At 53.4% G+C, this 24,027-nt stretch overlaps 1 protein-coding gene across 2 annotated transcripts in view; it reads right to left on the minus strand.

Annotated features, from left to right (window-relative positions):
* The window catches only part of Gdpd5 (glycerophosphodiester phosphodiesterase domain containing 5), a 79,137-nt gene extending 55,425 nt beyond the window's left edge, over window positions 1-23,712 (minus strand). The window contains exons 1-2 of one of the 2 annotated variants that reach the window (XM_029480154.2): window positions 22,848-23,712; window positions 17,837-17,921 (exon numbers count right to left, since the gene is read on the minus strand). The gene's annotated coding sequence lies outside the window, so the exon portion shown is untranslated. The remainder of the gene's footprint in view (window positions 1-17,836; window positions 17,922-22,847) is intronic. The other variant, XM_021167108.3, reaches the window with a different exon arrangement.
* Between the last annotated feature and the right edge of the window lie 315 nt (window positions 23,713-24,027).

Below are 24,027 nucleotides of genomic sequence, written 5' to 3' on the forward strand. Positions count from 1 at the left end.
GGAGCTCCCTTCCTGCACCTGGCTTAGGAGCTGTCACTCGCCACGCTGAGACCTGGGCACTCAGCACTCACAGACCTTATCTCCTAGTCCTGTCTTGTCTCAGAAGTCAATGCTCCCTTCTTCCCCCCCCCTCCCGAACGAACCCCTTACTCTTGTGGGACACACTGGACCATGTCAACCTCCTGATGGCAGGCACCTGGCTTTGGGGGCCCAAATTACCCAGAACTGATGGAATCCCTGTACCCCAGGGCACAACTGTCCTCCAAGTCAGCCCTTTACCAACACTGCCCTTGGTCCTGGAGGGTTACCACTGGGTCTGTCATTGTCTCCCAACTGCCTGCTGGACTGAGCCAGAGTCCCTGCACAGGGCTGACGGAGACCACATCTCCTCCTCCCCTTCCTTCCTTTAGCAGTTTCTGTTTCACTAAAATTCCTGAAAACCATTCTCACGTGGCTCCTGCATCTGGACCATGTGACCTCAGACACCTAGGGGTCCGAACCATTGCAGAGCAGAGGGGACTGAGGCACAGAGGTCGCCATCAGCTGGGCAACAGAATGGGCACTCTATCTGAGGTCTTCCTGAATGACAGCCCAGGTCTTGGCCCCTCCGCTCCTGTCTGCCCGTGGCTCACATCATTGGGCTGTGTAGGTGTCCTCACATTGCCACTGCTGTCCCTCCTGGTCCTCTGAGCTCACCTTCCTACATTTCTCCCATCGCTAGAGAGAGAAGGGAAGAATCTATGGGAGGTCCAAGGAGAATGATTCAGTCCTCGGACTCCTAGCTGGCTCTGACCCTGTTTTTTGGTCAATCCTTGTGAATCAGGGCGGGCCTGACATTCTGGGAATGCAGGGAGACTTCAAACCAACTCCATGAAAACAAGTTGTAAAAACACTGACCGCGGCTCCAAGCGCTTGGTTGGATGATAGGTTTGGCTCCAAGGCCAGGGTTGAACAAGTTCATCAGGAGGGAACACACAGAAGGAGAGACATAGGCTAGACTCAAAGGAAGAACTTCCTAGTAATGAGACCTAGGACCAGGGTTGGGTCTGGGCGTGGTCTCTTTGCAAACAGGCAAATCAGCATTCTCACCCTTCCAGGACCTTCTGGTCTGAAACATCCAAGAAACACTCTCAAGCACTGAAGGGGTCAGCCGCACCCATTCCCAGGCTCCTTGCCTTCCCGTGCCTGGTTCAGGAAGATCCTGGGCTTCTCGCAGCCTGCTGGATGCTGCTCTATAGACCTGAAGTCAGATGGGAAGCTGGCAGTGGGCAGTGCTTTGGGCAGGATAAAGGCTCCCACCACAGTCCTCCCTGGGCTTTTATAGACCACATTGTCCCTACAAAAAGGAACATCCCCTCCAGGCACCCTCCAAGCCTGCCACTGAAGACCACAACAGGTCCTTAGGGTACCTGGACAGCCCACTCATAACCTGCAGACAAGTTCCTAGTTGGGAATATACAGGCCTGAGTCTGTTCCAGACACTAGGCTCTGCCTCTGTCCCCCGACCCCTTCCCAGCCGTGTTCTCTAGAGTCGTGGCTCAAGTTCTTCTTATAGGAAGCTCTGATTGCCCCTACAGACTTCAGTACGCCTTCAGCTGTTTGCAGACAGCTTCTCCACGCCCTACCAACCTCCGCATTCAGAAACACCCAAAGCAAGCAGCACGTCCGAGATCCAGGCTGGCTCCTGTGGGGAGCCATCTCTCTGTGTCTGCTCTGACCCTCAGCCCCCAAGGTCGGATGCCTCCCTCTGTTTCTTCAGGAGCCCTTTATGAGTCACACCACTTTATTGCTACTTCCCAGAGCTTTCCCAAGAGCCCAGAGAGCACAGAAGGTGCCCTTTACACATCCATGCACAGCCACAAGGACAGACAGACAGACAGACAGACAAAATGCACAAGGCATGCATGCAGGTGAATGTTCCTACCGAGGAGACACACTGGCACCAGGGCATAGGCTTATGGAACACAGAGATGGGCCTATGAGACATGGACATCCTGGGGACAGAAGAGACCTGGATCATGGTTGTTCTGAAGCCACCAGTTAGGAGGACAGCAGATCCGACCAGCTAGCTCATCAGCCACCCCTGAAGGGCCACCTGGTCTGTCTGTCCCCTGAAGCTGTAGAAGGGTGAGGGAGAATCTATGAGGAGGAAAAGGCAAGGGCTGAAGCCAAGTTGGGACAAAGGAGGGCTACTTGGTGACTTCTGGCCCCACTGGCCCTTCTGCCAAAGCAGGTCTCATCCCCTTACAGTGGAGCCAAATTGAACAGAGAAGGGGTCTGATCTATTGGAAGGTGGGAGAGAACCAGGGTACACACATCACACACAAAGCTGAGAGGAACAAACCTGACATGGGCCCGATCTGCCTGCCCGCCCCCCCCCAACCTGGAATCTCCCAAATCCTCCTGAGTTCACTTTACAAGGAGAAGGAGCCCCCCCCCACACACACACACACAGTACTGTAGGACTTTACACCTCCTTCTGGGACCCTATAGATCAAGACTGAACACCACAGGCAAAGCTTTTCTTGTCCTGTCCGCAATTCACCTTTCTAGTCCCGCCCTCTGCACCCGAGGGAGCCCCCCCACCTAGAGCTGTGTCTGTCTCCAGGGACTCCACTTAGCTCTGAATCTCCTTCCCGTGGAGCATGTGTCCACTTGACAAACTCCTATAGATCCCTCAGTACCCACAGGAAATGCTGCTGTTCCCAGGACTAGCTTCAGTACTGGCAGCCAGGTTCCAGGGTCAGCACCGCACGAGTAAATTGCATATGGTCAAAATCACACCGGGCTATATATAGCTCTAGCTTATATGTGGTGCCTAGGCACTGTCCTAGACATTTCCTGTTTTGACTCATGGAGCCCTTATGACAGGGGCAGATTGGATTTCCAGAGACATCTGCAGCAGCACAGCCCATCCCCCACAACCCCCCCGAAGCGTCCTTCTGACATTTTCCCTCGGAGAACTGAGGTCTGTGTACCCATGCTCAAGGGTGGGAGAGCCTGGAAGTGGTGGCTGAGGGACACTTGGACCCTCTCAAGGCCATGCCTCCTAAGGGAACACAGCTGTTTTTTCCCTCACTCCTGAGCATGCTCCTGCCATAACCCTGAACCCCTTGGTAGTTACTTCAACTACATAGGAACCAGCCTGCTATGGGAGGGCTCAACCAGGTACTTTTGTTTGTTTGGAGACAGAGTCTAATTGTATGGCCCTGGCTGGCCCAGAACTCATTAGGTGGACCAGGCTGGCCTCAAACTCACAATGATCTGCCTGCCTCTGCCTCCCAAGTGCTGGAATTAAAGGTATGCACCACCATGTTCAGCTCTCAACTAGGCATTTGGACAAAGGAGACCCTGAAACTGTGTGAGGGCAAAGAGAAGCCCCAGTCCCAGTGATCCAGCTTCTTGCTGTTCAAGCCACGTGCACCAAGCCAGGAGCTGCTGGCCTGAGCCCATCTTAAACCTCCGATTTATAAAATGAAAGGCAGATGTTTGCTTTGCTTTGTTTTGTTTTGTTTTTGTTTATTTGTTTGTTTGTTTTGTTTTTTGGACAGAGTCTCACGTATTCCAAGCTGGAATTCACTACGTAGGCGAGGATGACTTTGAACCTCTGGTCCTCTTGCTCCCACCTCCTGGGAATACAAATCTGTACCAGCATGGTTGGTTTTAGGAGGTAAAGAATCAAACACAGAGCTCTAGGTAGACTTGGCAAATACTCTCCAGCTAAACTATATCCCTCTAAAATGGTGGCTTTTGTGTGAAATCACAAGGTTTGGTGGTGACCAATGTGTAGAGTAGAACGTCTCTCTGCTTTAAAGAAGAAAGATGTAAGGCACAGAGAGCTTAAGCGACTTGCTGGAGGTCACACAGGCAGTAAGCGGCAGAGGCAGAATTTGAACCCAGGCGGTTTCAACCCAGAGTCCCACACTCTTCCTGCCATGACTATACTAAGTGCCTCCAGATTTGACTGGTCTCCCACCTCCACCAAGGAGCTCAGGGGAGTATTTACTGAGTGAAGAAATGATGGAAGGGAAAGATGGGCAAACGGATGACAGGGTAAGAGGGAGCAGAAGCACAGTGTGAGCTTCCAGGTTCAAGAGGGGGACCTGGGCCAGGCTGTGTGACAAGCGAGACCGCCCAAACCGTTGTTGCTGGGACAACTTCACTCGCTACAACCCAGAGCGGCCATGGGGTCAGAGGTGCCTTGCCCACCATGGGGAGTCTCCTCTCAATCTCACCCTGTTTATCCCCTCCTCCGGCAGCTCTGACACTTGCAGAATTATACACGGGCCACAGGCTGCTGATACACCAAGGCAATTCTCAAACTAAGGGTCACGACCCCTGCAGGGCATAGAGGGTGTTGAAATGACCCCTTAAACAGATTTTCCAAGACACAAATATTTATCTTATGATTCACAACAGTAACAAAATTACAGTTATAAAGCAGCCACCAAGATAATTTTATGGTTGTGGGTCACCACTACATGAGGCGCTGTATTCCAGGGTCACAGCATTAGGAAGGATGAGAAGCACTGCCCTGAGGCTGTGGGCCCTAGGCATTGCTAGAGACTTGGATTGGATCATGGCATGGCCATTGACTGGCTGTGTGAACTGGACAAGCCTCTGACTTTTTCTGAGCTCAACTGACAGACGCACAGCCACTACTCTGGCTTCATGGGGGTACAGGTGACATATGCATATGTGGGTCCTATAACCCACAGACAAAAGGACATGCATCCAAAAGAAACTAGGCACTAGGAATGACTTCTGCCCCCACTCAGTGTGAGCTTCTGTGTGCCAGGCCTTTCCACGGGCAAGCTTCTGCTCTACCACTGAGCAGAGCCGTTGATGGGGAAGGACGCAAGCTCATAACAAAAGTGACCCTGAACATGGGGTCCAACCAGAGAAGTCCCAGTCCTGTCACAACAGTCACGATCTAGAGCCAACCCAATTATCCGTGAATGGGTGAGTGGTGTCAGGTTCATAGAAACAGAGGTAGAGCGATGGTTACTAGGAACTGGGGTCAGGGGACGGGAGGAGTGAGGGAAGGGAAGGGGAGGTGAGGGTTGTCTAATGGGTTTACGTATACAGCACCAGTTTTACCTGATGATAAGATGAATTCTGGAGATGGAGCTCAGGGGCAAACACTTTCCTCTGTGCATTAATACAAGGTCCTGGGTCCTAAAACAACCACTCTAGGGTCTCGCTGTACAACAATGTAAATGTAGTTACTACCATGCAGTTGTGGGTCAAAATAGCACAGATGGTATGGTGTGTAATGTGTTTCTTTGGTTTTTAAAGACAGGGTCTCTAGCCCAGACTGGTGTCAACTCTCTATGTAGCCGAGGATGACCCTGAACTTCTGATCCTCCTGTCTCCAGTGCTGGAATTACAGGCCTATGTCCACCACACCAGCTTTTTAATGTTGTACCAGAAATCAAACCCATGGCTTCACCCATGTGTGGCAAACATTCTACTAAACAAGTTACACCCCCCTGCTCGGTGTTATGAGTTTTTGTTTTGTTTGTTTGTTTTGAGACAGGGTTTCTCTGTATAGTCCTGGCTGTCCTGGAACTCACTTTGTAGACCAGGCTGGCCTCGAACTCAGAAATCCACCTGCCTCTGCCTCCCAAGGGCTGGGATTAAAGGCATGTGCCACCACCACCCGGCTTCAAGTTTTAAATATAAGATAAAATTTAATGAAATGCTCCCAGATTGGGGGCAGACAGAGCTGAGGAAGGGTACAGGGGAGGAACAATCAGGAAGGCCTCACATTTGGCACAGAGATATTTCAGTGGGCAGGATCTGGGCAAACACACATGGGCCTGGGGCCCACCAGGCTGAGGCTGTACCTCCAACCTACTCCAGCCCTGACTTTCCAGGTCCCCAAGGTCTGCCCCTAAAGTGATGCTCTTGACGAGAGCAGACCTTGGTCTTCAAGGAATAAGGGATTCCTTGAGTACCTACTGCATGCTGCTTGGCCCACTTACCGTATGTCCTGGGCCTCCTTCTGTCCTAGGGCTCCTGTCTTCCCCAGTGACTCATGATCTCAGAGTACCCTTATGGTTCTCATAGTGGAAATCAGTGCGGTAGAGTGATCACTAGAGGCCTGCAGAGGGGAGAGTCTAGGACACAGCCTAGAGGGGGCAGCAGGGACCTGGTACTTTGGTCTCATGGCCCTCCCCATGCAGTCTCTGCCCACTTTGTAGAAGGGACACTGACCCAAGAGGGTTTGATTTAATTCAAACCAAACAGGCCTATGCCTGGACCTGGTGTGTGTGTGCCATGGCCTCAATCCCCAGCCCCATGCCAGTAGTTCTGCCCAGAATGACAATGGTAGAAAAGACTCAGATATATAGCAAACCATGATTTCCTATAATCATAAGGAAAAAAATCTTCCCATCCAGTAGCTCTCTCAAAGAGATCCAACTCTGGTCCCCTCCCCCCCCAGTTCTTAGCAAACCCCCCCACACACACACACAAACACACAAACACAAAAGCACAGGGTAGGTAAGACCTTGGTTCCCAGCCCCAACTCTGCAGGGTCATATCAGGGCACTATACCAAGGATCCTCTCCACAGTCATTGGGTAGGGTATGAAGCCAGGACACCACATTCTGAGGCCAGGTTTGGCATACAGTAGGCGCTCAATAACAGCCACTACCCTCTGTTCTCTCCTTTCCAACAAAAAGACATTTTTATTGATTGGTTTGTTCCACTCGAAGGCTGGTTTGTTTGCCTGAATCGTCCCAGAAGACATTTCCCCAGGACACTGGGAGACCAGAGGCCCAGGGGAGAGGGAGGTGGGAGGAGCAGCCATACTTCACAGAAAAAGGAAAAAATGTCATTCATCCCCTGGGACCAGACTGTGAAACTCTTGTCAGCTGCCCCTCCACCCAGGAGAGCCCAGGGTAGCCCCAGATCCTGCTTAATAAGCTCCCTGGTGCCAGCCGGGAGCTGATGTACTCTGCCGCGCTTAGATCACCTCTAACCTTCTATTCTTAGCCAAACAGAACCTGCCTGGCGCCTGTCCCGCACTGTCCAGGAGAACCTGCCAATCCCAGGTGGCCACTCACAGCAGTGGGGCTTAAATGGTAGCTCTGTGGCCTGAATTGAGCCAGGTCTCAGGAGGGCCTCAAGGTGGCCCAGGAACCCCATGGAGGGGCCTCCCGGGGCTGGGTCCAGGTTTGGATTCTATGACTCCTAAGGCCACTTCTATATTACAACTTTATATGGCCAAGGCTCTAAGGTCCCATGAGCCAGTAATCTCAAGATCTGAGGATAAAGGATATATGGTTCTAGAAGTGCAAAGGTCTCGGAGGGCTAGGAAGACAGGCCCTCTTGCCATACACATCTGCCCTTCCCCAGTCAGCCGTGGAGGCAGAGGCTATCACGGGTCCTGATCCTGGGCCCCCTCCAGCAGTATGACACAGCTGGTAGACTCCCTCCCCCACCCTCCAATCACCCCAACCTGCCAATGAACTTTCCCATGACCCCCAGCACTAGCCATTACTGGGCAGGGTTACACTCAGTGTCCATCCCGTGCCTGTAGGGTCAGCATACCCCATCATAAACAGCAGTGAATGACCTGTCGCAGTCCCAAAGTGGAGAAGTGGGGTGGGCGGCCCCGCTGCCTTTAGAGACCATAGTTCCCTGACTCTCTCTCCCTTCTGCTGACAGCTTCCTGGCACCTCCTCTTCAAACACCCTGCTTAAGGTGGGGAAACTGGGGCAGAGAGAGGAAGATGGATGTGATGTTCAAGGTCACATCGAAAGCTGGAAGCAGAGCCCAGCAGAGTCCTCCCCGAGTGTCCTAGGGGTTGCCAGTGGACAACCTTTGGTCTACTGCCTACCACTGATTCTTCTCTGGGCCCTTCCTCTCCATCTGCCCCAAACTGGGGCCCCCTGGGGCATGGCTGTCTTCTGTTCTCTAAGTCCCCAACACGGTCTCTGTGGGACAAACTGGGAGCAGGGGATGGGGCAGTGAGTGGGCCATGGCCTCATGCCCAAGGCTAGCTGCTGAGCGCACACATGGTCTGTTGAGGACTGACCCTGACACGTGTAGGGGACACTTGTCAAGCACACCAGCAGCTAATTAACCAGCTGCTCCATCAAAGGAAGCAAATGAGGCTTACACAGCCCGTCCTCACAGCCTGGCTGTCACCAGGGCCAGGATGCCAGTCATAGTTGCTGGAGCCCCTGGGCTGTACCCCGGGGCTACGCCCCCAGGGCCCCACAGCCCAGTGGCTTCTGCTTTACCTCCAGTACAGCATATGGAGAATGTAGCATGAGGTTCCCTGTGACACCAGAACAAGGACGAAAGGGACTCCTTAGATCACCTGGTTAGCCTGCAGGGCTGCCTGGTGCCCCTGAAAGTGACAGATGCTGGGGTGATTTGAAGTGACAGGTGCTAGCATACCTTTGCTGTTGCTCTGCCCCAGGGCCTATGGAAATGGCCTCTTTCTTGCTGAGGGAGACCAGATCAAGTATCTAATGCTCTCTGTTTCTATGCTGCGGCCCGGAATTGGCCCTTCCCTCCTAATAGGCAGCCTACCACGCACCCTGCTTGCCTTGACAGCTCAGCCTGTGAGACAAGCCGTTTCAGCGGCCCTTTCCAAACACGGTCAGAAAGGCAAGCTGCAAACCCAAGGGTCTGCAGGCACAAGTATGGAACCCAGGACAGAACCCACTGGCTTTTCTAAGCCAGAAAGACAGAAGGTGGATTAGAGACGTGACTCAGTGGTAGAGTGCTGACCTAGTATGCCCAAAGTCTTGAATGCATAAGGCCTGATCCCATGCACAGGACTGGGGAGGGGAATGTGTCTTTTCTCTGTAACCAGCGTAAGTTACATTGCTATGCTATTACATCCTTTCAACTGCTGCCACCCCTAGGCCTCTCCTACCCACCAACCCACGCGTAGGGAACATCTGGACTGTCTCTGAGGGCCAGCCCTGCCAGCTGTCTGCTCTCCATTCTGCTCTGACAGGGCCAGGACACCATCTGGGAGCCGGAAAGGCATTAGGAAGGACCCTTAGGATTCAAGAGGATGGGATGCTAGGTAGACCTAACTCTATCCCTTGAGACCCCATCCTGGCTGGGGTGCTCTGACCAAGCACACTGTGTTGCCAGGCTGCTGGTGCCTGAAGTGGGTGCCCTGGGCTTTTAATGAAATAAAGCAGCAGGGGTCACCCTGGAGACCCTCTGTTGCCCTACTGATGCCTTCTTGAAACCCGTAGAGAAAGCGAGGGGATGTTAGAGTGGCTGTCTCCTGTCCTTCAGGTCTGATGACTCCCAGCCCCAATCCTTCATCACTGCCCAGAGACACCAGCTATATGCAGGCAGGTCCTGTTGGGCCCAGCCTACAGCAGTGCTGACAGGTTGAGGAGAGTTTCTGACATGTATTTCCCGCCTGTTCCAGAGGCCAGGCCCTCACACTCCTGGGACGGAGCTGAGAAGAGTGGTGTCTGGTCCCTGAATCCAAGAGACAAGACATCTGTCCCTGCTCTGTGCACTCGGACACACAGTACTTGCTCGTGTGAGCAACCTGTGCATAATTCACAGAGTCCTATTACTGTGGCCAGGATAAAACCTATGCAGCAGCCGAAGTCTGGCAGGAACCCCTGAGCCACTACCAGGGAACACTTGCAGAAACGACGACAGGTGAGCCAGAAGCCTGGGGTGCGGGGCTGGGGGGAGGTATACCAACTGAGCAAAACATACTATCTATTGATGATCACACCTGCTTAAGAAAGGAGGTCTGTTTATCTGTCTATCTGTCTATCTATCTATCTATCTATCTATCTATCTATCTATCTATCTATTCATCCATCCATCTTTCTATCTATCTATCCCCCATCCTTTTTTTGAGACAGGGACTCATCTATCCCAGCCTTAATTTGAACTTAATACAGAATCAAGGATGCCTTTGAATTTCTGATCTTCCTGTCTTTATTTCTTGAATGCCTGATTTATACACTGTTGGGGATTGAGTCCAGGGCTTTCTAGGTAAGTGCTCTACCCACTGAGCTACACCCCAGTCCCTAAGACAGTTTATAAAATGTCTACATGCTCTCTCCCTAGATCAGCACAAATGGCTGGTGTGGGAGTTATTATTACTCTCCTTGTTCAACGGAGGAAGAAACTGAAGATGGCAGACTGGGGAATCTTCTGTAGTTCCTACCCCGGACCAATCGGCACACACCAACCCCCCTTCCAGCCTGGTTCAACTCGCTTCTCCAGCTCCTCCTTGCTTTGTCATGAGATCTGACACCTTAGGGGAGCAATTAGAGAGGTGACCAGGGCTACCAACTGTGGAAGCAAGGCAAAAGGAAGGGTGCAGTTCACTGGTAAAGGTGAGGCCTCTGGTTCCTCCAAGCCCAGCTGGGGCAACCTGGAGGACCTCAAGACTGGAGGGAAAGCCTGAGAGCCTTTAGCCATTGGAAGGATCTGCCAGTGGCCTTGCCTAACCGCAATAAGGGGACTCACAGAGGAGAAAGACCCACTTAAAGATCCAGTCAGTCCACACAGGTCAACTGGGCACTGGCCAAGAGCTGGGGGGCACTAGGATGAGTTTACTTGGCCCTGACCCTCAGGACCCTCTTGGTCAGCTAGGCACCCACTCAGCTGATCCTTAAACACCCTTATCTACCCAGCAGCTGCTCCAGATGTTGCTTCCCTGAGAACATGGGACCCTACCCCAAGCACCCCACATCTCCCCTCCATGGCACCTCAGTATACATCCTCGATGCCAAGTCCAGGCCGATGGCCCCCAGGGGGCAGCATCCTGTGCTCTCTGCCCCCTCCTTCTGAGCCTCCCTTGCTCCACTTGACTCCTCAGACTTCCTGCAGCAGCTGTGAACCCTGCCCAGGGTGATCGGTCCTCAGTAGCTCCTAGGAGATCTGACACTAAGCAGGGCCTAGGTACAGTTCCATGGCACAGAATAAATGTGTCACCCGCCCACCCACTACCACGACCTGGAACAATTAAAAACTTGCTTCTTCCTTTTAAGGCTTGTATTTGTCTTTCTTTAAAAACCCTTAGTGGGCTGGGAAATGAAATGGAGGATTCTTAGTCAGACGTGTCTTGGCATTTCCCGGGGCTGGCTGTGTGCCTGGCCCACAGTCGGTGCCTGAGACAGGTCCGTTTGGCGGATAAAGAATCCAAACATCTCTACCTTCCACGTGTTCTGCAGCCTGAAGTTCTGCCATTGTAGCCAAGCCTTGTCTTGCACCAGTGTCCCCAAGATAGTCTCCAGAACACAAACCGTTCTAAGCCTCGCCCTGTGGCTTCTTGTGCCAGGTAGCCTGATGCCAACTTGCCAAGCATCTTGTCCCAGGTTCCAGGCCTGCAAACAAGCTTGGGTGCCTGGCATGACAGTGCACACCTGAAATCACAGCACTTAGGAGAGAGACACAGGTAGACCTGCAGTTCAAGGCCAGCCCTGATTATATGAGACTTTGACTCAAAAACAAAGCACACCACAGCAGCTCACATGTTTGGGAAGGGCTCACTGTACACTGTAACACAGGCAAAGCCTCAGGAAGGTTCTGAGTTACATGGTATATGTGGCGCTATGGCTCTCTAGAGCATTGTGGGGATTAATTCAAGTCCCTGGCAGGACAGTGTGTGTGTGTGTGTCTGTGTGTGTCTGTGTGTGGTCTCTATGTCTGTGTGTCTCTCTGTGTGGGTGTCTGTGTATGTGTGTGTCTGTGTATGTCTCTGTGTCTCTGTGTGTTTATCTGTGTGTGGTCTCTGTGGCTATATGTCTCTACGTGTCTCTTTCTCTCTGTGTGTCTCTGTATGAGTCTGTGTGTGGTCTGTGTGCCTGTGGTTTTTGTACATGTGTCTGTGCCTGAGTGTGTATGTGTGTGTGTGTGTGTGTGTGTGTGTGTGTGTGTATGGGTGTGTTTTCAACTTCAGCCACCAACCCTTGGTGACAGAGAGAAAAAGGTGATACTGTATAGCCTGCAAATAGAAGACAGAGGAAGGATATGGTCAAGGATGGGCAGAGGTGTGAGCTGGCTCTGGGGCAGGGACTTTGTCTGCTGGGCCAAGCATCCATTGTTAGCAAAGTGGGGCTGAGATTCCTCCCTAGAGTGTTGTGGAGATTCAAGGTGGTAAGACAAGCAGGAGGCAGAAGTCGGGTGCCAGTATTTGCTCTGTGCATCACGATTTCCCTGTCTTCTGCCAGAAGGGTGTGGCCATGTCCTGACCAAGCATAGCTACTGCAGAGGTCCTCCAGCAGGATGGATGGACTCTCCAGAAAGGCCCGGGGTACCAGAGGCTAGCTGGCTAGGAGTGAGTGAAGGAAGGCTAATAACAGCAGCCACTTAGAAAAGACACTCAGGCAAGCACAAGGGGGAAGACAGGGGAGTAGGAGGCAGCAGGAGGCAGCTTTGTGGACATCAGGATGAAGGGATGGGGAGACTAGAGCCAAAACATAGAGCTGAGCAGGTACAGTCATAGGAGCGGGCACTTGGAAAGGGGGCAAATTCTGTACGACCCATCCTTACAAGATGACCAGCCCACCTTGGGCAGGAAGCAAACCATTTCCCTATCCCAGGCTTCATGCTCTTTCCTGAAGGTTCCATATAAGCGACGCAAATGGTTTCACAGGTGTACGAGGCAGAGGAAGCTTCTGAGCATGGCTCGGGCCTTCCCCCTCCAGAAGACATCTTCATACACACTCACCACTTGGCATGTGTATGCATAGGACATTTTGAAAGTGCCTACTATGTTCCAGGCAAGTGCTGTTTGGCACTATAGACAAGAGGCCACGGCAAGCAGCAGCGCCACACAGAGAAGGTTCTGAGTAAAGGAGGCAGCAGGTCACTTGAGGGTAAAAGTAAGGTTTTGTAGGAAAAATAAACAAGTCCCCACAGACTGGAAGCCTGGAGGACGAAACCACACCACGGCGTGGCCTCAGGCGATTGATCACCTTTCTTTGACTCTCCACCCTTTCGTCTGTAAAGTGAGGCCGTCCTCGGTTAAAACCACAAAAACTGCACCAGGCGCAGGACAAACATCCTCCCCCTCGCTCGCTCAGCCCGCACAAGGTCTCCAGCTGGGTGTGTGAGTGAAGACTGCCTCTTCCTCAGATGATGAATCTGAGGTCCACCAGGAGATGGGAGTCAAGGTGGAGTCCTGGGCAGATCGGCTTCCAGAACCTACCCTCATCGCCTCCCTCACAAATGTTCCTCTCAGACTGTAGGGAATTCAGAGACATCGAGATCCTAGTGCTTTGCAAGGCTACACTGGTGTGTGTCCAAGGCAACAGGAAGGAATCTTGAGTCCCCTGTGATAGCAAAATGCTTACATTCCCAAGGCTTGCAGAACTGGCCTGGTCTACAATACCTGCATTTCTTGGCTAGGTGCCTCCCAGGAAAAGTAAGCTATACTCCTGGGGTCCCTGTAGGCCCTCCCCCATTGCCCACAGAACAGGGTTCTGCCTAATGTCTAACTCCCCTAGATGGGGCCACGTGGTCTCCAACATCTGCCTACCCTTGGCTCCACCCCTGTCAATCACCTGGAGGGTCCTGCTTGGTCTGAGTGGTGAGGGATCCTCTCCAGGGTCCCTCCCCAACCTCCCTGACAGATTGTGAGGCTCTCTAGCCAATCCTTGTATTAGCGTCTCTGAGCCTCTCTCTGGCTTCCCACTTGCAGGGATTGAAGAGACTATCAATAGTGTGGTTCTCCCAACCGGAAAGTATACACGCACTCCAGAGCCTCTGTGAGAAGTTAGCTGGGTAGGCCCAAGAGCACCATGCTGGCCATGGCCTGGTCTGAGGAGGGAAGCTCACCAGAAACCCCCGCCTGACCTCAAATGCAAGGCCATTCCTTGGAGCTTCAGCCTGAATAGTGATTTATTCAGATCCCACCACCCCTAGCTACTGGAGAACCTTTACCTACTCTATGCTCAGGCTGTCTGGGGACCAACAATAAGAAAATGGCCATGAAGCCAAATTGCATGGCTTCACTAGGAAGACCTAATGCAGATACCCTCTAGGTCCTCTGTGGGTGAAGGAGGTTGCTAAGTAGCCTCAGGCTGCCCTCACGGTAAGATAGGCAGCCACCAGCATGCAGGCTTCTAGCTTTAGCCCAAGGCCCTCTCCTTTGCCCCAGAACTATACCTTTTAGTGTGAGTAGCTAGGGCAATTCACACACAAACTCCCCATCCTGGCTCTGCTATCGACTGCTGGGACCCCAAGCTCCAGGGTAGAAACTGGCAGGCCCAGTTCCCTGCTTGTCTGCTCAGTTCCCCGCCTCGCTGTAGTTACTGTTGGGCACATGAGGATGGAGGATGGGCTAACTCTGCCTCTGCACAGTCTCCAGACAAGATGAGAAAAAGACCGGTTGCAGAACAATGGACTTCAGTTAGATGCCTGAAAGAACTTCCTGGAGAGGTATTAAGGATGACACAGAGAAGGAGCTGGGTGAGGGTGGCTGTAGAACTTCCTGTGAAATATAAGACACTGTCTTTATCCATTATGTCATTGCCTTTGGACAGCCTGGACAGTACAGGTTGCTATACCAGACTCACGGGCATGCTGCGAACGCTCAGCCTGGTTTCCCGAGGAGCTCAAAGTCTTTCGGTTCTGCTCAGAGAGACAGAGGTGGGACTAAAAGTGAGGACAGACACTGCAGTCCACATTCCTCCCTCTGCAAGATCACCCCTGAGCACTGAGACACTACTGTCTCTGATGCTCAGGTGTGAGCTTTGAGTGGGGGGTTGTGGGGAGGTGGAGGCAGGAGGCAGAGCAGGGGCAGGGCAGGATGAGGGTGCTCCCTGGTGATTGGCTGCAAGGGCTCTGTGTTCTAGGCCTGTCAGGCTCCTCCGTAGACATCATCACCGTCTCATGGGCCCTCCTGGCATTTCCATGCCAGGTACCCAGCCACATCTCCTGTACTGTTGCTTAACTAGGCTCCTCCCACTCGAGAGTCAGACTTTTACACCAAAACACCCGCTCTCTGCTTGGAAATAGCCCTACATGCTTCCCACTGCCTCCATCACGAGTGATAACTCTCTACCATAGCCTGTAGGATCCATATTCCCTTATTGGCCTTCAGGAGACTGGGAGCTCCTGAGCCCAGGGAAGCAAGGCCTGAATAAGGATCAGAGAATAGTGGTGGCACTTATCAACTCTAGGGAACACTGAACAAAGCCAACCAGAGGGCTGGCTTTGAGCGTGCAGAGGCCTCTATGTGCCTGCCATCAGTATCTTCATAAACGTCACTCACGGAGAGATAAGGCAAGGCCTCTCTGGAACCCATTCATCCCAACTTGCGGGGAGAGGCAAAGATGGAGAGGAGGTGGCCCCAGAATCCTTTGAGAAGAATGTAATAGTCAAGGTGCTTTGGCATGGTGTGTGTATGGGGGGAGGGGGAGCTTATTTGTCAGGCTTTGCTTGACTGCCCAACAGTCTCATTCACGTAGAAGAATCCTGCTCAAAGACAAAATTACTCACCCGTTGTCACCTCACAGTGAGTGACAAAGCTGAGACTAAAAGTGCAGACTTTGGTGTCCCTAAACCCATTGGCTCCTCTGCACTACAAACTGGATTGATTCTGCCACCAACATAGGGGGTTGACTCCAGTGGGGTCACCTGCTGGTGAGGGCTTGCACAGAGGCCTCTGATGTCCCCTCCACACCCTCCCCTCACTGAAAACAAAACACCCCTCTGACATTCTCCAGCTCTCCCAGGTGGGACCAGGGCCTGGTGAGCAGGGCAGTGGGGTGCAGGGCTTTGAAAACAAGCAGGCTCAGACAAGGCTCCATTGTTACAGGGAGCCTGACACTTTGACCACTAAAACAAAACCAAGCAAATGGAGAGCTGACTGCCACGGAAAAGGGGAGATGGTGGGGTGCTGGAGAGATGGCTCAGTGGTTAAGAACCCTGGCTGCTCTTCCAGAGGACCAGGGCTCGATTCCCAGCCCCCACATGGCAGCTCAAAGCCATCTACAACTCCAGGCCCAGGGGACCTGACATCCTCTTCTGACCTCTGTAGGGACTAGGCGTGCATAGACATACAAGCAGATAAAACACACACACAAAGTAAATACAATGTAAAACAATGAGCAGAAGCCCAAGCCTAGGGACTCCAACCCAGCCCCCACACCTAGAAACCTGGTACAAGCAGGTGGCTGGGCCAGGGACTCCAGGGACTGAGTCCAGCCAGGCTCTGCTGCTGCTGCTGCAGCTGTGACCTTTCACTGCACACTGGTGATGTGACCTTTCAGGCACGCACATTCCATGCATGGCCTCATCTTAGACATAGATTATTTCTACCTCCATCCATTCTTCAGATGAGGAAACTGAGGCTGGAAAAAGACACCAGGAGAGCCCTGTCTGTCAGACTGAGGGTCTTCCCACCTGTTGCTTCTCTACTCAAGAAGTCCCAGGCCAGACAGTGTGGCCGGGAGCTGCTCCTCAAATGGGGAGCCTGTGAGATGCTCTAGGCGGCATGTGAAGGCCACAGGCAAGTCTCAGGTGCCCCACACTGGAAGCTCCCGAAGCTCTGATTATAGAGTCCAGCCTTTGCCTCGAGAACAATGAGCCCAGGCTTTCCCAAGCTGCACAGAGTTTCTCAGAAGGCCAGGAGCTACTGCAGCCAAACCCATCTCCGGAACCTCATTAGGAAACGAAGGGACTTTAATACTCTGATCTCATGTTCAAGGGGGCAGAGTGTCCTTAACCTTTACCGCCAATCCTAACGAAGACAAGCACAAGGGTGCCCTGACCTCAAGGTGCCTCTGGGTGAGCGTCTTTAGGGGGGTACGGAGGACCTGACTCCCTTTAGGTAGGAAAGAACTTTTTCTTTGAGCCTCTTGGGAAGGGTGGATGCTTTGAGGGCGTGACACTTCTTTTTCTTCTACCTCTTTCTTCTTTTGTTTTTGATCTTTGTTTGTTTGTTTTTTGAGACGGGGTCTCTCCACAGAGCACTGGTTGTCCTGGAACACAACTATGCTGATCAGACTGCTCTTGAGCTCACAGGGATCTGCCTGACTCTGCCCCTCGAGTGCCGTGAGTGATTAGACTCATGCACTCCAGGCCTCACTAGGGCATTTTTTTCAGAGTCTACTCATTCGCAAGCCGGACAGCTACAGGGGAAAAGCCAGGGACCCTCACTGCTTCTCTGTGAGCCAGAAGATAAAACAGCTTCAAGGAAGCCTGCCCCCAGCTTGGGAAAGGCTAGGCCTCTTGGGCAAATGGCCTATACTTCCTCCTAACATGCCTTTGGGCACTCCTGTTGTGGAGGGAGGGAGGATGGTCTACAGAGGTTAAAGGTCCTGGCTACCCTTAGGAAGGAAGACAGAAGCCCAGCTCTGAAACACTGCCTCTAAGAAGCCTCTCCTAATGTCTGGGCAGCCCAGCCCTGGCCTACCTAGTGACATTCTGCACTGTCATTGCTTCTGTGTCCTCCTCTCCCTCCCAAGCTGTTCATTCATACTGCAGAGCAACTGTCCTTGGCCTGGGACCTACTCCAGCATCCCTGAGCACCTGTTTCCTCCCAGCCACCTGCGAGGTGCCAGTGACATGGACAACAATGGTTTACCATTCAGATTGCTCACTGTGTGCCTGGGCTTTGTGTGTGCATGTATGGTGCTAGTGACTGAACCCAGGACCTTATGTAGATTTGGTAGGTTCTCCACCTCTGAGCCAGGCTGTGCTGGGCCTTTTGAGTTCCTTACGTGTAGCATCTATGTCATCCTCACAAGATCCCTGGGAAGGAGGTGATGTAGTGCATGGGTCCCATTTTACAGATGAGGTGACTTTTCTCAGCTGCATGGGTGGGATCAGCCCAGACGGAGGCACCCACTTTCAGCACCCACATGTTTACCTGTGCTCCGTGTGTTTCCTCCACAGCCCACGGTCTCCAGTGGTGTCACCTGTCGGTGGATGAAGAATGTGGTAATGCTACCTCCCTGTTTAAAAAAAAAAAAAAAAAGATCAGTGCTTGCTTGTTCTGTATCCATTGGCTGGATCCCAATGGCTTGTCCCAATTGGGTCACTGCTGCTGCAGTGTTTGAGAGGAGACACCTAGGTCCCCAGACATCTCAGTCCTACTCCCTACCCCAATCCCAGCTCAAGGCCCCACCCAGGCCAAAAACCCTGCTCATGCTTACACATGGCTGTGCCCTGGAAAGGGGCTGGGGGCAGCACCTTCCATCTAAATCCACTCAAGAGCCTCCTCCAGGAAGTCCTCCCTGCCACACCCTAGCTCCAGTTACTGGGCTCTTCAGTTTGCTTCTTACAGAGCCATTCGTTCACGAGGCCAAAGAGGGAAAGGCAAGAGGGTTCACTGAGAGAGTGCCTGCCTGTGTGCCAGACCTCAGCAGGTACCCGCTCTGCATCTCACTAAACCTCATACCTTGCTATTATCAGCTCATCTTATAGATAAGAAAATAGGCGCCAGCGTTGAAAGACTTGTGCCAGGGGCCACTTGCCTCCTCTGTCCTAGGACAGCTTCTTTGTGCCAAACACAATGATAGGCATTCAGGAGAGGGGTTCTGCAGGTTTGCCAGCAAGCAGATAGATCTATCCTCTCCCTAGGCTAGTCAGTGAACAGGGGCCATGGGCCAGTAACAGAGGAGGGCAGGGCTCTACCTGTTTGAGAGGAATCCCAAGGGCCTCTGGGAAGGAGCACCTCTAGGCTTAGAAGGAGTCTACCAATCCTCCCCTAACCACAACAGAACAGCAGGCAAGCATGGCCCACAAAGACCTGGCGCCCAACAGGCAGCAAAGCAAGGAGAAGCCAGCTGCCCTGCCAACGACCCCATCGTGGCCGGGCCAGCTGGCCTCTAGTCCTGCCAACCTGGCCTAGCCCCGCCAGCTCTCAATCATGGCTAATGACCATGCTGCCTGCAGTCTAGGCCACCACCCTCCTTCAAATGACCACAGTGCTCCTGGCCCAGATATCAGCTAGGCCAAAATCACAGCTGTCTGTCCCACCACATCCTTCAGCCCTGTGCTGTGGCCTCTTCTTCTTGCCAGGGTCATGAAGGACACTGCAGAAGACCTGAGACATGGGATGCTGGGACACTGACAAGAGGGACTGACTCACTGAAAGCAATATACCTGCCAGCCAGCACAACCCAGGGCCAGGGTTCCTTCCTGGGCTCTTCATTCCGTCCAGCACAGCCATACCCTGGCCTAGGGAAGAAGACTTGAGGCTAGGCTTGTCACATGCAAAGAATGCTTTCCAGGTACAGGGTGGAGTTGAGGACAGAAAACATCTCCTAAAAGCTGGCTAAGTGTCAGCTTTCATTCAGAGAGGAGCACAGATTTCCAGTTCAAATGGATGCAGGCCTGATTCTCAGTTCCCTGATGTTTAGCTATAAGGATTTGGGCAAGACAGAGAGTACCTCCATGAGCTCCAGTTTCCGGGAAAAACCAGCCGTTTTGTAGTTACCATGATGACAGTATCTAAAGTGCTTGACACATTGTGTCAAGCGTCCTAAGTAGTAAGGGTATCAGCTATTACCAGCATCGCCATGACAATAGAAGTAAATGTACGGGCATTTCCTAAAATATTATGACTTTTATCAGTAGATGTTTACTGTGATGTGGTAAACATTCATAGATGCCACCCCAGAAGGGTGGCCAATCCAGGAATATTTGAGGGTGGGATCGGTGACCCAATTGGGCCAAAGCAGAGAAAGTGAGAAGAAAGGGGGCAGGGATGTGGCTCGTACTGTCCCACAAGCACAAGGGTAGATGGGTGTCCACATGTGGTGTGTTAAGTAGACAGTGATGACCAAGGAGCCTGAAGCCCCATTAGTGGCTGACTATGGCTGCCAAGGCCACACCCAAGGCCTGGTCTGGTCTCACCGTCACAGAGGGGCTCTAAACAGAGCCTCCATTTCTCTCCCACCCAATTGCTCAGCCCTCTCTGAATATGAATCACTACCCCAGTATTACTGTTCCAGAATTCTCCTCCCTGCTCCACCTACCATACCATTTCATTCCCTAGCACACACTGACTCCCCTGTGTGCTCACACTGAAGCAGTCCTTTACTGTCCACCATGCATGCCTGACATTTTGCTTAGGTGACCCTATGGTCACCCATGGTGAACTTGAGAAACAAGCCTCACTATGCTATGGTCAGGTGTCTTGGCCTCTAGCCTCACTGTGAGCAGGTGGTACAAGCAAAATTCCCTAAAGACCTCCCTGGCCGCCCCCACCCCTCGCCCTTCCCCAACACCTCTGGAATCAGAGACCTGCAGCTTGATCCTAGCTGAGCTATTTTGACTATTTTGGTTGCCTGTAGGTACCCCTGCCCCATCCCCCAACAGTACAGAGCTAGGAGGATAACAGGTCCTTCTCTCCTTGTGTTGTTCCACCTCTCTCTCTCTCTCTCTCTCTCTCTCTCTCTCTCTCTCTCACACACACACACACACACACACACACACATACACGGAGCACAACCCAGACTGAGGTACACACAGGAGCCCCTGGCCTCCTCTGGAGGGACGGAAGCACAGCAGAATGCTGCTATTTCCCTAGCCTGCCTCCCAGCGAGGGGAATGATAAATTATTCACTGTACCCTGTGCTGAGGGAGGCCAGACAATGGGCCACAGGGAATGGACACCAGCTCCTGCCCCACAGGAAGCCACAGTGGGTGTGAGGACTGTTAGAATCCAGGGCCCCTTCCCAGTGTCTCCAAGTAGATTAGAGAAGGCTTTGTAACCAGGACAGGAAGCACAGGGAGCCTTATCTGCCCAGGAACCCGAGATGGACAAAGCTGTTGAAGTCTCTCAGCCTGTGACTGCCACCTGTGTGTGTTCTAACCTCAAACAAGTTTGAGGATTTCCCAGACTTCCTGGTCAAAACTCCAGTTTCCTTTCTCTGTAGGGAAGGAACTGGATGGTAGCCAGGCACTGTGTATCTGTAGCTCAGTTAATCTTGGTGGGAGAGCCATTCCACTCTCCTAGAAAAGCAGAGGGCTCAGAGGGTAACATGGCTGCCCGTGACCCCAGAGGCCGAGTACCTTTTTTGCCACACAGCACTGACCACTGGCCACTTAGGCTCCAGTCTGCCGCTTAGCCCACCTGCATCACTTCTACAACACTTCACAGTTGACACTAAAATAGTCCCTGAAGCAAACTCAGCAGGCCCGAGTCAAAGATTTCACCTCTCTGAGCCTCAGCTTCCCACACAAGATAGCCTTAAATAGCAAGCCCATATTGGGCAAGCTCCACAACTCCTTAGCGCTCAACAGTTTGCCTGTGGGACCCTCTCTTTCCGAGTAGGTAGCACCGTGCTCTGACCCCCATCTTGCAGGTGAGACTTCAGAAGGAGGCTTCCCCTAGTCTCCTGCTCTGCCTCACCGGAGGTTCCCAGCTCTTTCCAGCACACAGTGAAATGAGATCACAGGTGTGAAATTAGTTCATCAAAAAGGGAGCTCTGTTTAGATGCAAGGATTATTATGAGACCTGAATCCTCAGGCAGAGGTGGGGGAGGGGGAAATCCCAAGCCCCTTAGACACCTTCTAGGCTGCTCTAACCCCTCCAACCCCAGGAACAGGCTTCTCATCTTTAAGACCCTGCTCCATCTCCCAGGGGCTTTCCAAGGTAATTTCCCCACACTCCAGGGAGTCCAGCCCAACAAAGGTTAACCAGTTCCAGCCAAGGCCATAGTGCCCAGACCAAGGCCATATGCCTCCCCAGCCCCACCCAGAACAAGAGCCCACAGAGTCCGTGCCAAATGCTCTTTCACAATACCCTCTCCTACAAAGATCCCAGGGCAGCGAGCGGGAGGCACTTCTGCCTGGGAATCAAGCACCTGGACTGTGTGTCCCCAGATCCGGCAGCCCTAACCTTAAGAGCTGGAGAAGGTCTGCCCTGGGCCATTTTGCACATAGAGGCTGGAGTCAGGCTTCTTTGAGCCCCAGTTCCAACCACACATACTCTCTGCAGTCTCATACGCACTTACCTCAACTGCATGCTGGGGCTGGGGAAACCCGAGCCACAGACCCAAAAGGTGTGAGCTAGGAAGGGGAGCAGACCCCTTGATGGATGTTTGGAAATCTTTCAGGTCTACTTCTCTCTCAACCACTCACTGGCTTTAGGACCTGGGGTCACTGTGCCCCCCACAAGTCTTCAGTGTCCTCATTAATAATGCCAAAGGAAGGTGGCTGAGTTCTGAGGGACCACAGCTCCAGCTTCCACATGGCTGTGGCTTGGGGAGCAATATGGTGAGTCCTTTAACAGATAAAGAGTACTTCAGTAACTTGGGGACATTAACTATGGGAAGCAGGTTGTCCCTCCAGCCCGGACCTCGGGAAGAGATCTTTTGGAACAGGGAAGCCCTGCCTCAACGCAGGTTCACCTTTCCTGGGAGGTGGCATGCCCATGACCCAAGAGTGGCTGGTAAGAAGGACCTCTTCGGCTTCAGGACCAGTGCCTGGATTTCGATGCCCCAGAGGCCCCCACCCTGCCAAGCTCTCACGTGCATGCAGGCTATTCACTTCTTTTCTTCTCCCCTCCCTCTTTGCTCTTTCTCTCTTTATCTTCTCCCTTCTCCCCAGTCTAATCCTCAACATGGAAGGCAGAGGACCTCAACCCTGCCACGCCTCAGTTTCCCCAACTGTCTGCGCCCATAACAATACACAATAGCTTTTATCTCGGGGTTGCTCTGAGCTTTGGATAAGGAACGATTTGTGCAAGGGCGGGGCTCGGACCTGCACACAATGGGCACTCAATAAGTGCGGGCTTCTCTCTACTATCTTTCGCGCGCCCTCTCCTAAACAGTTCAATCTCTGCCCGCGTCCCCTCCACGCCCTCCGCCGACCTGGGCCCTGCCTCTAAGGCTCCCGGGACTGCTCCCGCCGCGCATCCGGGCTCTCACCTGCAACCTCGGCTCGCTGGAGACTGTGGCAGGAGAAGCCCCTGTGTTCCCCTGGGGGCAAGCACCCCAAAATCCTTAACCTAGAGCGGAGAAAGGTGGCAGCTTCGACTCGCAACACCAGCCCAGGGATTTCGTCCGACTGTTCTGCCTGCTTGGGACCCCTCACGGTGCGCTGGACCCGGGCGGTGCCAGTACAGTTTCAAGTCCGGCGCAGTTCGGTCCAAGGCTGCTGAAGATTTCGTTCCCCGGGAGCTGGAGGCCGGTGGGCGTCCCGGCTCCTCTACACTCAAGTCCCAGAGCTGGAGCCACCTTGCGCCGACCGGGGGGCGGAGGACACTCCAACAGAGATGGGTCAGTATGGTGGGGCCGAGAACGTCCCGTCTCGGAACTCCGGATCAAGGCCGGGGCTCGAACGTCCCAGCAGCTCCAGACCACGGGGCTAGGAAAGTCCAGGCGCGGAATGCGGGGCTCGGACAAGCAGGGCAGGGCAGGGCAGGCGGAGCGCCAGCGGCCGGAGCAAGGCGAAGAAGTCTGCCCAGGTCCCGACGCCGCTCACTCTGCAAATCTGGGCGGACCTGCCCCGGCAGCGGACTCCAGAGCTCCGGGCCGCCGCTTCACTTCCTCCTCTTACCGGCTCCGCGCTCACCGCTTGCTCAGCCTCGCGCCGCAGCCTCTGCTACCGCCGCTGTCACCCTAGCCGCCCACCCCCACCCGAGCTGCAAACCGAGCCGAGCCGAGCCGAGCCGAGCCGAGCCGAGCCCTGCCGAGGCAGCTCAGGAGCGCCTGCGAGCTTGGCCCCGCCCCTAAAGGGTGGGACCAACAGAAACCCCGCCCCTGGCCGGGCGGGGAGCAAAGGCGGGGCGTGAGAGATACTGCTAGGCTGGTCCCCGGCGCAGTTGGGCAGCAAGAGCCAATGGGAGAGTGGAAGTGGGGTGGAACTCTGCTGAGCGTGGTCTGGTGCGGCTGGAGAAGGACAATGAAAGCTGCGCGTAGCAGGCGAGCCAGCCTCCTGGAGATCAAGATGGTGGGCTTGGGGGCCTGGGTTGACTGTGACTGAGCACGAGGCCAGCAGTGGGAGAGGGGGAAGCATGGAGGAGGCGAGATTAGGACTGGGATGTCCCTGGATGGCGGAACCTGGGGCGCAGCGTGATACCGCCAGCCTCTTGCTCCTCCCCGCTGC

Source organism: Mus caroli, unplaced genomic scaffold (assembly GCF_978045245.1).
Source record: "Mus caroli unplaced genomic scaffold, Mus_caroli_1 scaffold_8, whole genome shotgun sequence".
Classification (NCBI taxonomy): domain Eukaryota; kingdom Metazoa; phylum Chordata; class Mammalia; order Rodentia; family Muridae; genus Mus; species Mus caroli.